Genomic DNA, 12,147 nt, shown 5'->3' with positions numbered 1-12,147 from the left:
AAATACCCTTAAGAGTCAAAGCAATCTTGAAGAATAAGAACAAAGCCAGAGACACCATACTCCCTGATTTGAAACTGTGCCATAAAGCTACAATAATCAAAACTGTATGGTACTGGCATAAAAACAAATACATAGGTGAATGGAATAAAATATAGAAGTCAGATATAAACCTCTGCATATATGGTCAGCTAATATTTTAAAAGAGAACCAAGAATAGATACTAGAGGGATGAAAGTCTCTTCAATAAATGATATTGGGAACACTGGATATTCACATTTAAAAGAATGAAATTGGACTGTTGTCTTAAACCATATACAAAAATTAACTCAAAGTGGATTAAAGACTTAAGTGTAAGACCTGAAACCATAAAACCCCAAGAAGAAAACATTTCCTAAGGGAAATGGTCGACACTATGTATAAGAAGGAAACATAAAGAAAAAGCTCCTTGATATTAGTCTTGGCAATGATTTTTTGGATATGATGCTAAAAGCACATGACAAAAGCAAAAAAGTCAACAAATGGGACTACATCAAGCTAAAAAGCTTCTGCACAGCAAAAGAGACAATTAACAAAATGAAAAGGCAACCTATGAACTGGGAGGAAATATTTGCAAACCATATATCTGATTAGCTATTAATATCCAAAGTATGTAAGGAATTCAGACAACTCAGCAGCAAAAAGACAATAACCTAATTTAAAAATGACCAAGAGACCTGAATAGATCTTTTACAAAAGAAGACATATACAGGGCCAACAGGTATATGAAAAGGTGCTCACCATCACTAATCATTGGAGAAATGCAAGTCAAAACCACAATGAGATATTACCTCACACCTGTTAGGACGGCTAGTCTCAAAAGGCAAGAGATAACAAGTGTTGGTGAGGGTGTGGAGAAAAGGAACCCTGTACACTGTTGGTAGACATGTAAAATTGGTACAGTCGTTATGAAAAACAGTATGGAGTTTCCTGGAAAAATTAAAAATAGAACTGCCATATGATCCAGCAATTCCACTTCTGAGTGAATATCCAAAGGAAATGAAATCAGTATTTTAAATAGGTATCTGTTCCTCCATGTTTATTATAGCATTATGCACTATAGCCAAGATACAGAAACAACATGTGCCCATTGATGGATGAATGCATAAAGGAAATGTGGCACAAACACACACACACACAAACACACACTGAAATATCATTGACCATAAATAGAAGGAAATGCCATGCCATTTTAACAACGTTGATGAACCTGGGGGACATTATGCTAAGTGAAATAAACCAGACACCTAAAGGCAAATACTGTATGATCTCATTTATACATGGAATCTAAAAAAGTCAAGGTCGTAGAATCAAGAGTAGGACAGTGGTAAACAGTGGCTGGGGAATGGGAAAAATGGGGAAATGTTGGTCAAAAGTTACAGACTTGAAGTTATAATATGAAGTTCAGGGAATCCAATGTGCAGCATGGGTAATGACGGATGTGTCCACTAATTTGATTGTGGTAATCATTACACCATGTATACCTATATCAATCATCACATTGTACACCTTGAATATATAAATGTTTTTCAATTAAATTTTTTTAAAAACCTTGAGAAAAAAGAAACACAAGTGATTCTAAAACAAACAAATTCCATTTGCTGGAATTTTAGTAAGTTCTGGAGGGAGTGGCAGTAATGTCTGTTCAATCTACCATATTCAATTGTAATGCCCGTCTTGATTTTTATTTACCAAATTAGAGCATTAAAACACTTATGGCAAAGGATATTAGAAAATATGAGTGCTGATAGATAGATATAAAACAATAGTCAAAGGCTTCAATTTAGCCTTTCTTAGGCCATGGCAGATCATACAGATGAAAAATACAACTAAAAATGTATTATGGTAGCTTGTCTTCAGGATGGCCCCTAAAGAGCCTTGGTTTCTGGTATCCATGCTCTTGTGTAGTCCTCTTTCACGTTTTATCAGGGTTGTTCTGTATGATCAATAGCATATGGGAAAGTAACTGTGTGACTTCTCAGGCTAGGTCATAAAAAATATTGCTGATTCCATCTTGTTCTCTTGGGTCATTCACTCTGGGGCATACCAGCCACGATGTCCTAGGGACACTCAGTTGATCCCTTGGAGAAGTCCCTGTGGAGAGGGTCTGAGGACTATCACTAACTTACTAGTCATGTGAGTGAGCCACCGTGGAAGGAGGTCTACCGGCTTAAGTACAACCTGTAGATGATTGTAGTCTCATGAAAGATTTTGAGCCTAAACCCCACCATTAAGCCAGCCTCACAATCCTGACCCATTGAAATCATAAAGGATGATAAAGATTTAAGATTGTTTCAAGCCACATCTTTTGGTGTAATTTTTATGCAACAAGGTATTACTAATAGGGATATTAACATAGTTAATAAGATCAGCCTGATATGTATAATCTATAATAAAGGTCAGTAATCAATGACCTGTAGGCCAAATCTGGCTCATTGTTGTTACAATCTGGCTTTATTGTTGAAACGATAAAGTTTCATTGCAACACAGCCCTGCTCATTCATTTATATTGCCTATGGCTGCTTTCATGCTGCATGGCAGAATTGAGTAGATACAACAGAGATTATATGGACTGCATGCCTAATATATATTTACTGTATGTCCTTTTAAGAAAAGTTGGCCTATCCCTGCTGTATAAAATCGATTTATCTTTCTATGTATCTACCCTGAAAACTAAGAATATACACTCCTAATAAGGTCTTGTGAGTCATTGCCCAAAATTGGTAATTTTTGGCTCCAAAGACATTTATAATACATTCCAAACATGGAAATAGAACAGAATACATTAGTTGGCAAAAGTGCAATATACCACGGAACTTTTAATGAAAATATAACCTGATGTAGTAGAGAATATTATTTGCAACTGCCCCCTCCACACAAATCTGCTTTCTCCTTCTTGCTAAACACCTTGCTTTTCAGCTAGACTGTATCACTTAGCCCCTCTTGTGCCTAGATGGGGCCATGCAACCAGTTCGCAGTTTTGCCAACACCTATGAAACCAGCCTCATCACCCCTGTTTAGAGACATCAGCAAACAGCTGCCAGTTGTTCCCCTCTCATAGTCCAGTCTCATGCCTGAATTTAGACCTGTGCACTCAAGTACCTTCTTCTCAGAGATCTGAGTTTCAGCTCTGTGAGGCTCCACCTCCAAATTTAAATGTTAAGAACCATGCCAGCCTTTTTTCTTTGCTTTCATAGCTGCTTTCTGAAAGTTGTTGTAACCATAATACCTTAGATCCCTTAGTGTTTACTCTGTGCCTTTCAATTAACTAGTTAATAATTTTTAAATGAACTTAACTCTGTTAAAATAACTGGAGCAGCCCCAGCATCTACTCTAGCCATTTACCCAAGAGGAAAGAAAGCATGTGTTCATATAAAGATGTGTACTCAAATGTTCATAGCAGCTTTGAATTGCTTCATTCATTAGTAATCCAAACTGTAAACAACTTACATGTCTATTACCGTGTAAATGAGGAAATAAGTTGTGGTACATCCATGTAATGGAAAAGTTTTCAGATATAGTAGAATGAAATACAAATATACACAATATTATTGATAATTTCCAAAAATCCAGTAAAATAAACTGGACTCAGAAGGCTTAGATTATCTTATTCTGTTTACATGATAGTCCAGGAAAGACAAAATTGAAGTGATGGAAAGCAAATCAGTGTTTGCCAGAAAACTGAGGCAAGGGTGGGAGACTGGCTGCAGAGGGGCATGAGGGATCTTTTGGAAAGAATAGAAATATCCTGTACTGGTAATGAATACACAACTATTCACTTTAAAAACTAATAAAATTATTACTTAAAATTTGGTGAATTTGGCTGGGCATGGTGGCTCATGTCTTTAATCCTAAAACTTTGGGAGGCCAAGGTGGGTGGATCACTTGAGAGGCCAGGAGTTCAAGATCAGACTGGCCAATATGTTGAAACCCCATCACTACTAAAAATACAAAAAGTAGCCTGGTGTGCATGCCAGTAATCCCAGCTACTTGGGAGGCTGAGGTGGTAGAATTGCTTGAATCTGGGTGGTGGAGTTTGCGGAGAGCTGAGATCACTTCACTGCACTCAAGCCTGAGTGACAGAGAAAGACCCTGTCTCAAAAAAGAAAAAAATGGTGAATTCTATTTTATGTAAATTATATCTCAATCAACAGATTATACCTAAAATAACAAGTGGAAATTCAATTTAAAAATACCATTTACAGTAATTTAAAAAGTATGAACCACTCGGGAATAAATCTGATAAAAGATATACATGAAAACTGCTAAGAGAAATTAAAGATTTAAATGCATGGATTGAAAGACTCAATATTTTTAAAAATGTAATTTTCCTCAAATTGAACTATAGATTTAATACAATTCCAATCAAAAACCCCAATAGGGTTTTACAAATAGAAATTGACAGGCTGATTCTAAAATTCATATGCAAATGCAAAAGCTCTAGAATAGCCAACACAACTTTGAAAAGGAAGAAAGTTGTAATACTTACAGTACCTGACTTTAAGACTTACAAAGCTACAGAAATCAAGACAATGTGGTGTCAGCATAAAGACAAACAAATCAACAAAGCAGAGTCCAGGAGTAGAACCACATAGATATGGTCAATTGATTTTTAATGCAAAGGCAATTTATTTGAGAAAGTATGGTCTTTAAAAAAATTACAGTGGAATATTTAGATATCCATATGCAAAAGAGTGGGCTTTGATCCACATCTCAAAATAGATCACAGACTTAAAACTGTAAAACATCTAATAGAAAACAGCAGAAAGTTTGAGTCATCTTGGGTTAGGCAAAGATTTCTTAGAATAGCACAAATACAATCCATAAAAGAATTTGATAAATTAGACCTTATGAAAATTAAGAAGTTCTGCTCTTACTGTTAGAGAATAAACAAATACAAGAAACAGCCTGGAGAAAATATTCACAAACAACTTAGCTGATAAAGTGGTAGAAGAAGACTTCATGTGTTTTTCCTAGCTACAAGGAAATGTCTAATTTTTCACCATTTATTAAGGGAGTTGCTTTTTGTTCTTTATAAGCATTCTATTATGTTTAACAAATTTACTTATATTCCAATTTTATTTAGCAATTTTATCAAGAACAACTGATAAATTTTATCAAAATTATTATTTTTAAATCGTGTGTTGATAAAGCATTTTTATATTCATCCCTTCCCATTTGTACTGGTTATTTATCCTACTGGCTCTGTCACTACAACAGAATTAGCAGGGTGTAGGATTGGGGAGGAGAATCTTATAAGTTATCTGTCTTTTTCACATTTCATAAACAACTAACTCTTTACCAAAATAAACTGTTTAAGTCTGCAAGTTTTCTGTTGATGGAGGGCAGAGGCCATGAGAATGAGTTCTTTCGTTTGCTGCAGATCTTGATGAAAACTGGTTTTGCTACCCTTCCCCGAAAGGTAAAACATCCTGGTCAATTGAAATTGCTCAATAATGTGTTTTCAATCACAGGAAGAAATGGGCAGAATTCTGCTCCCTTGATGAGTGGAAGGACTCTTAGGAGTCATACTGAGTAACATGCCTGGAACAGAAAGTAATATTTTAATTAACCAACTTTCCTTCCTTCCTTCCTTCATGACTGGGTCTCCCTCTATCACCCAGGCTGGAGTGCAGTGGCGCAGTCTCAGCTCACTGCAACCTCCATCTTTCAGGTCCAAGTGACCCTCCGACCTCAGCCTCCTGAGTAGCCGGGACCACAGGCATGCACCACCACTCCCAGCTAATTTTTGTATTTTTGGTAGAGGTGAGGTTTCACCATGTTGCTCAGGCTGATCTCAAACTTTTGAGCTCAAGTGATTGCCCACCTTGGCCTCCCAAAGTGCTAGGATTTCAAATCTTCCATATTCTTCTCATCCATCAACAGAGAGTGGGACTGTTGGTTCATTCCCATGTCAGAAAGTACACATGTTGTGGGAGAAGGAAATTAAGTTCAATCATTTTTCAGCAGACATTTCATGAACATGTTCTCTCTCCAACACTGGAGAATTATTTTCTCCAACTGAAGAATCATCAAGTCACATCATCAGAGAGGGACACACTACCTATAATCTCCTATCATTTCTGCAAATTGTTTAGGGACACCACATCATTGACAATTAACTTGACGATGATAGATTTCATAAAACACAGCAATTCTCCCTAAGGAGATTCTAGCAGTGCTTCACCTGAGGGAAAAAAAAAATTGTTTTCAGTCTTTACTTCAATCTATGGTTAGGCATACTTAGACACCTTTTTAGAACCATGTGTCTTTGTTAAAAAATCTAAGAGCGTAGCATGGAGTATTTTTTTCTGTTATAGTACTGTGTAACAAACAACCCATTGCCCCAACCCACAACCTCAGTAGTTTAAAACAGTAAACATTAGTTCTTTCTCATGACTTTTAACTTAAACTGCGGTCCAGCTGATCTTGGGCTAGACTCAGCTGGGCTGAGATTGATTTCAGCTTCTGTTTGGGTTCAGGTCTGCTCCATGAATTTTCATCTGGCTGCTTGAATTATGGTCTTCACCTGGCAAAGATCTGAAGTGCCAAGATTGGTGGAAACTCCATACTTCTTAAAACTTTAACTGGAGAAAAGGTACTGTCATGTTTGCTTATATTCCAGTGGCCAATATACATCATAAGGCCAAACCCAAAATAAATGGAGGTGGAGAAGTATACTCATCTCACAGTAAATCATGGCAAATCTGTGGAAGAAGAAAAAAGTTGTGAAAACACTGCACTCTACCACTCCAAAGTTCCCCATAGAGAGATGATGTTTTGACAAATAGAAGTAGTAAAAAAAAGAAAAAAGAGAGACAGTCTGAATTGTGCATTAAAGATAGAATGTTTATAAATAAGCAGAACAGTGGGACAAAATTTTTCTGTCAGAGAAAACAATGTAAGCGAAGTGAAAGATATCAAATTTTGCATAACATGCTAAAAAATTAGAAGACAAAATTAGCTGAAGCAGAAGATTCACATTGTAAAATGTGGAAGAAGTTTTAAAAGTGTATGAACCACATTGTCAAAGACCTTGCATAGCTGGTTATGCAAAGTTCGAATAAACGTTAGATTGTACTAAATTACATAGGCAATAGGGATCCATGAGAGATTTTTCAGAAAGGGAATAGCATATGCAAAGCAATATTTAAGAAGGTTAACCTTGAATTGGACCACATGACATATCAGGCAGCAAAGATATTGGAGGTTGGAAATGTAGTTAGGAGCCAATTGGGGATTAGAACTTAAAGTAAATGTTTGGAGAATGGAAAGAAGGTAACTACTATTTCAAAGAAAATATCAGTAAGATCTTACAATTATCTTTTTTAATGCAGATAACAAAAATTAAGTTTGAATTTATTTTTAAACAGGGATTTCATTGTAAGGACTGGGGGATGTCTTGTAGATTTCAGGGTGAGGACTAAAGCTAGGTTGCAGAAACAACTGGAATCAAGTTTAGAACTTCATCAGATGTTTTCTCCATTTAAAATTTCTGCTCCTCTCTCTGTTTGCTAATTCTTACTTGTTCTCTCTCTTCAGTCAGGCTTCTTCAACTTATCCCACCCATATGGTAGAAAACCTCATCACTGACAACTCCCAAATTTAAGTCTAGTCACCTAGAAAGGGAGTGATCTAAGTTGCCAGTCCTCAGGGATGAACCATCATTGGGACCATAGCTTGGATTCGGTTTCAACCCCTAAGCCAACGAATAGTGGCAAGGAGGCAGATCTTAGATAAACATGACAGATTCTGTAGCAACAATGTAGGTAGAGGCAGAAGAGCAAGTCAAAAAGTATGATAGATAGTCTAAGTGGGTTCTTCATTCTTGATGACTATCTTTGTAGAGAGTAGGTAATGGTAATAAAAAATGACTTTGAAATTTGATTCTCAGAGTATATCTGTGGCACTGAGAGAAATACAGTCTTGCAGAGTTGCTGGGCTTCTAGAGAAAAGTTGTAATTTTGCTTGTGGATATGTCAATATTGAGACATCATGGAATGTCCAGACAGAGCTGTCCATCAGACATTGGGAGATGTGGGACCAAAACTGAAACAGAGTCTTGTCGGTATGGTGTTTACACACATGCTCAGAGTTGCAAGATTAAACTGAAAATTGGTTCAGCATGCAGAGGAAGCAGAGCAAAAGGTCAGATATTGAACTTTGATGTGGCCACACATGAAAGGCTGAAAGAGAACATGGAATCAAGGAAGAAATGTCACAAAATATGAGAATAAAGCCTAGAGTGTATAGTCTCCTCCAAAACAAAGAAGAAAATATTGATTGGCAAGGCCAAGAAAACCTAACACTGGGTAAAAATTCAGGAGAATGAAGGCTGAGATTTAGCAGTTTAAGTAAACTCAGCAGTTTAGGTAAGGCAACATCAAAGTATTGTTTCAGTTAGGATGCTCTCAAGCAACAAGTCATAGAAAATCCTGACCTAGCTGACTATTTTAATAAGGACATTTATTGTCTCAGATAACAAGAAGTCCAAGGGAAGAGGAGCCACAGGCTACAAGCTGCATCTGCTCAATGACATCATCTAAGTCCCAGGTTTTTTCCATTAATCATCAAGCTAATCACAAGATGCCTGCTGTAGCAACAAGCCTCTCACTTGACTATGATAATGCCCAGAGAAGAAAATAGACTGTATCTTTTTTAAAAAAGAGAAAACAGAAAGTGATGTCAAAAGGTGCCATAATAGAAAGTAGTAGTCGTTGTCCCTGACAGAAACATAAATTTGATAATAATATAAGTAACAAAATATCTTTATGAAAAATCCAGAATCCAGTTAAGCAGTTACAATACCCCAGATGAATACAAATTTGGGATCAGCTGCACCAAAACAAATGTGAAGAGCAATTTTACTTTACCTATGTCAGCCTTTCCCCCAAGCTAATGCAGATAAGCATTTAGAGATATTGCAACTCCTCTCTGGAAAGAAGGGCGAGAGGGAGGCAAACGCCAATCTCTCTTGCCTTTCTGTGCACTCCCCAAGGAGCTAGCTTCTGTTTCACCTCAATGGAGTGTTGAAGGTTCTGGTACAATCTGGATGCCTGGGGAAGCTAGTAGACAAGCTCTTTCTGTAGCCAACATGGTTCTGGGGGTCATGGAGAGGGTGTATAACTGAGGACTCTCTTCCAGGACAGAGGGAGAAACGAAGTATGGCTCTAATGTCTCTGGTCCTGTAGTATGCTCCCTAAGAGGCTGATTTCAGCCCCTAGAGCACTGAAGAAACTGGCATAGTCTAGATGCCCAAGGAATCTGTGGCTGGCATGACTCTGCAAGACTAGAAAAGAGTGTATGACTGAGGGTTTACACCAAGAGGAAAAGGGAAGAGTGGAGCATGCTCCCAGTGTACCCAGCCTTTCAGTGCATTGCCCAAGGGGCTCACACAAAGCATTGATGTAACTAACATAGTCAGTTAGATACCAGAAGGAGCAAGAGATTATGGGCTTCTGAAAAAAAAAAAACAGAAAAAGATTAGATGCCGAAGGCAACTAGGAACAAAGGCCTAGAATCTCTCTAGCCAAGCTAACTGGTGAAGGTCTCTCCTAATCAAAGCCAGTCCCTAAAAAGTGGAAGAGAGAGACTTGTTTCTTCAGATACACAGGCACAAATGCAAAGCTACAAGAAACAAATAATCAGGAAATCACCACACGATCAAAAGGACAAACTAAATTTCTATTAATTGAAACTAAAAAATGGTGATCTTTGAATTGCCCGACTAAGAGTTGAAAATCATTGTCTTAAAAAGTTCACTGAGTTGGAAGAGAACATAGATATGTAACTAAATGGAACAGGAAAACATTATATAAACAAAATGAGAATATTAACAGATAAAAATAATAAAGAACCAAAAAGAAATTCTGGAACTGAAAAATATAATAACTGAACTAAAAATAACCAGTAGAGAGGTTCAACAGTAGATTTAATTAAGCAAAAGAAAAAAAAATCAACGAACTTGAAGGCAAGTAATTTGAAATTCTTCAGTCAGAGGAGCAAAAAGAAAAAAAAGAATAAAGAAGAGTATAGAAATCATAAGGGAATTATGGGATACTATCACAGGAGCTAAGATATGCATTTCAAGAGTTCCAGAAGGAGAAGAGAGGGAAAAAGGGACAGAAATCTTATTTAAAGAAATAATGCCTGAAAACCACCCAAATCTGGGGCAGGAAAATGGACATCTAATTTCAATTCATAAATCCTAATGTATCCCAAATAATATGAGCCTAAAGAATTCTATAAAGAGAGAAATATATGGAATCAATCTAAATGACCATCAATAGATGAATGGATAAATAGAATGTGGGATATATACCCACTGCTATTCAGTCATATAAAATAAAAAAATCAAGTAATTTGCAGAAACATGAATGGAACTAAGGTCATTATGTTAAGTGAAATAAGCCAGGCACAGATGCCACATGTTCTTGCTCATATGTGGGAACTAACTAAAAAATCTCATAGAGAATAGAATGACAGACATCAGAGGCTGGGAAGAGTGTGTGGATGGGAGGAAGAAATAAATAAGAAGTTGTTAGTGAGATAAACATACAGTTAGATTAAAAAAAATAAGCCCCAATATTTGAGAGCGGCATAGGGTGATTATAGTTAGCAACAAGGTGTTGTAATTTCAAAGTAGCTAAAAGAGAGGACTTTAAATCTTATCAACACATGGAAATGATAAATGCTCAAGGTAATGGATACCCCAAATACCCTGACCTGATCATTTCAGTCTATGCATGTAACAAATACTCACATGTACCTCATAAATATGTAAAATATTTTGTATCAGTAAGTAAATAATAAAAAGGAAGAAGTAAAATTATCTGCATATGACATTATCTTATATGTAGAAAATCTCAATGACGCCACAAAAACCTGTTAGAACTAATAAATATAGTAAAGTTACACGATTAATGCACAAAAATCATTGGCATTTTTATACACTAACAACAAACTATCTGAAAAGGAAATTAAGAAAAATATCTCATAATAACATCAGAATGATAGAATACTTGGAAATAAACTTAACCAAAGAGGTAAAAGACTTGAACACTAAAAAATATAAATTGTTGATTAAAAAAAAGTTGAAGAAGACACAAATAAATGCAAAGATATTCCATGTTCATGGACTGAACAAGTTAATATTGTTAAAATGTCTATATTACTCAAAATAATCTACAGATTTAATATAATCCCTATGAAAATTCCAATGAAATTTTTTTTTAGAGAAATAGAGAAAAGAAGCCTAAAATTAATATGAAATCACAAGACACTGAATGGCCAAAGCAAACTTGAAAAAGAAGAACAAAGCTGGGGGCATTATACCTCCTGATTTCAAACTCTACTATAAAGCTATTGTAATCAAAACAGTATGGCATTGACATAAAAACAGACATATAAACCAACAGAACAGAATAAATATACATTTTACATATATATGTACACAGTTAGCTGATCTTGGACAACGGTGCCCAGGATACATAACGGGGAAAAGAAAGAGATAGTCTCTTCAATAAATGGTGTTGGAAAAGCTGGATATCCACATGCAAAAGAATGAAATTGAACCTTTATCTTACACCATACACAGATATCAAAGATATAAAACCTGTAACTGTAAAACTACTAGAAGAAAACATAGATATATACTCCATGGCATTGGGCTTAGCAATTATTTTTGAATATGACGTCAAGAGTACAGAAAACAGAAACAAAATTAAATAAGTGAGACTACATCAAACTAAAAAGCATCTGCACAGCAAAGAAAACAATCAACAGATTGAAAAGGCAACCTACAGAATGGAAAAAAGTATTTGCAAACCATATATTTCACAAAAGATTAATATCTCAAAAAAAACCCCAAACCAAAACAAGAAACTGCTACCATTCAACAGCAAAAATAAAAATTAAAAAATTAAAAAACAAAAAAGTAAAAAACAAAACTTAAGTAAACTAAACTAATAACCTGATTGGACAAGGGACCTGAATAGACATTTCTTCAGAAAAACAAATGGCAACAAGTACACAAAATGAAGCTCAACATCACGAATCATCCAAGGAAATGCAAATTAAAACCACAGTAAGATGTCACTGCATACCTGTTAG

This window comes from Sapajus apella, unplaced genomic scaffold (genome assembly GCF_009761245.1).
Source record: "Sapajus apella isolate SASKATOON/1434 unplaced genomic scaffold, GSC_monkey_1.0 scaffold4, whole genome shotgun sequence".
Classification (NCBI taxonomy): Eukaryota; Metazoa; Chordata; class Mammalia; order Primates; family Cebidae; genus Sapajus; species Sapajus apella.
Note: the sequence above shows the minus strand (reverse complement) of the source record.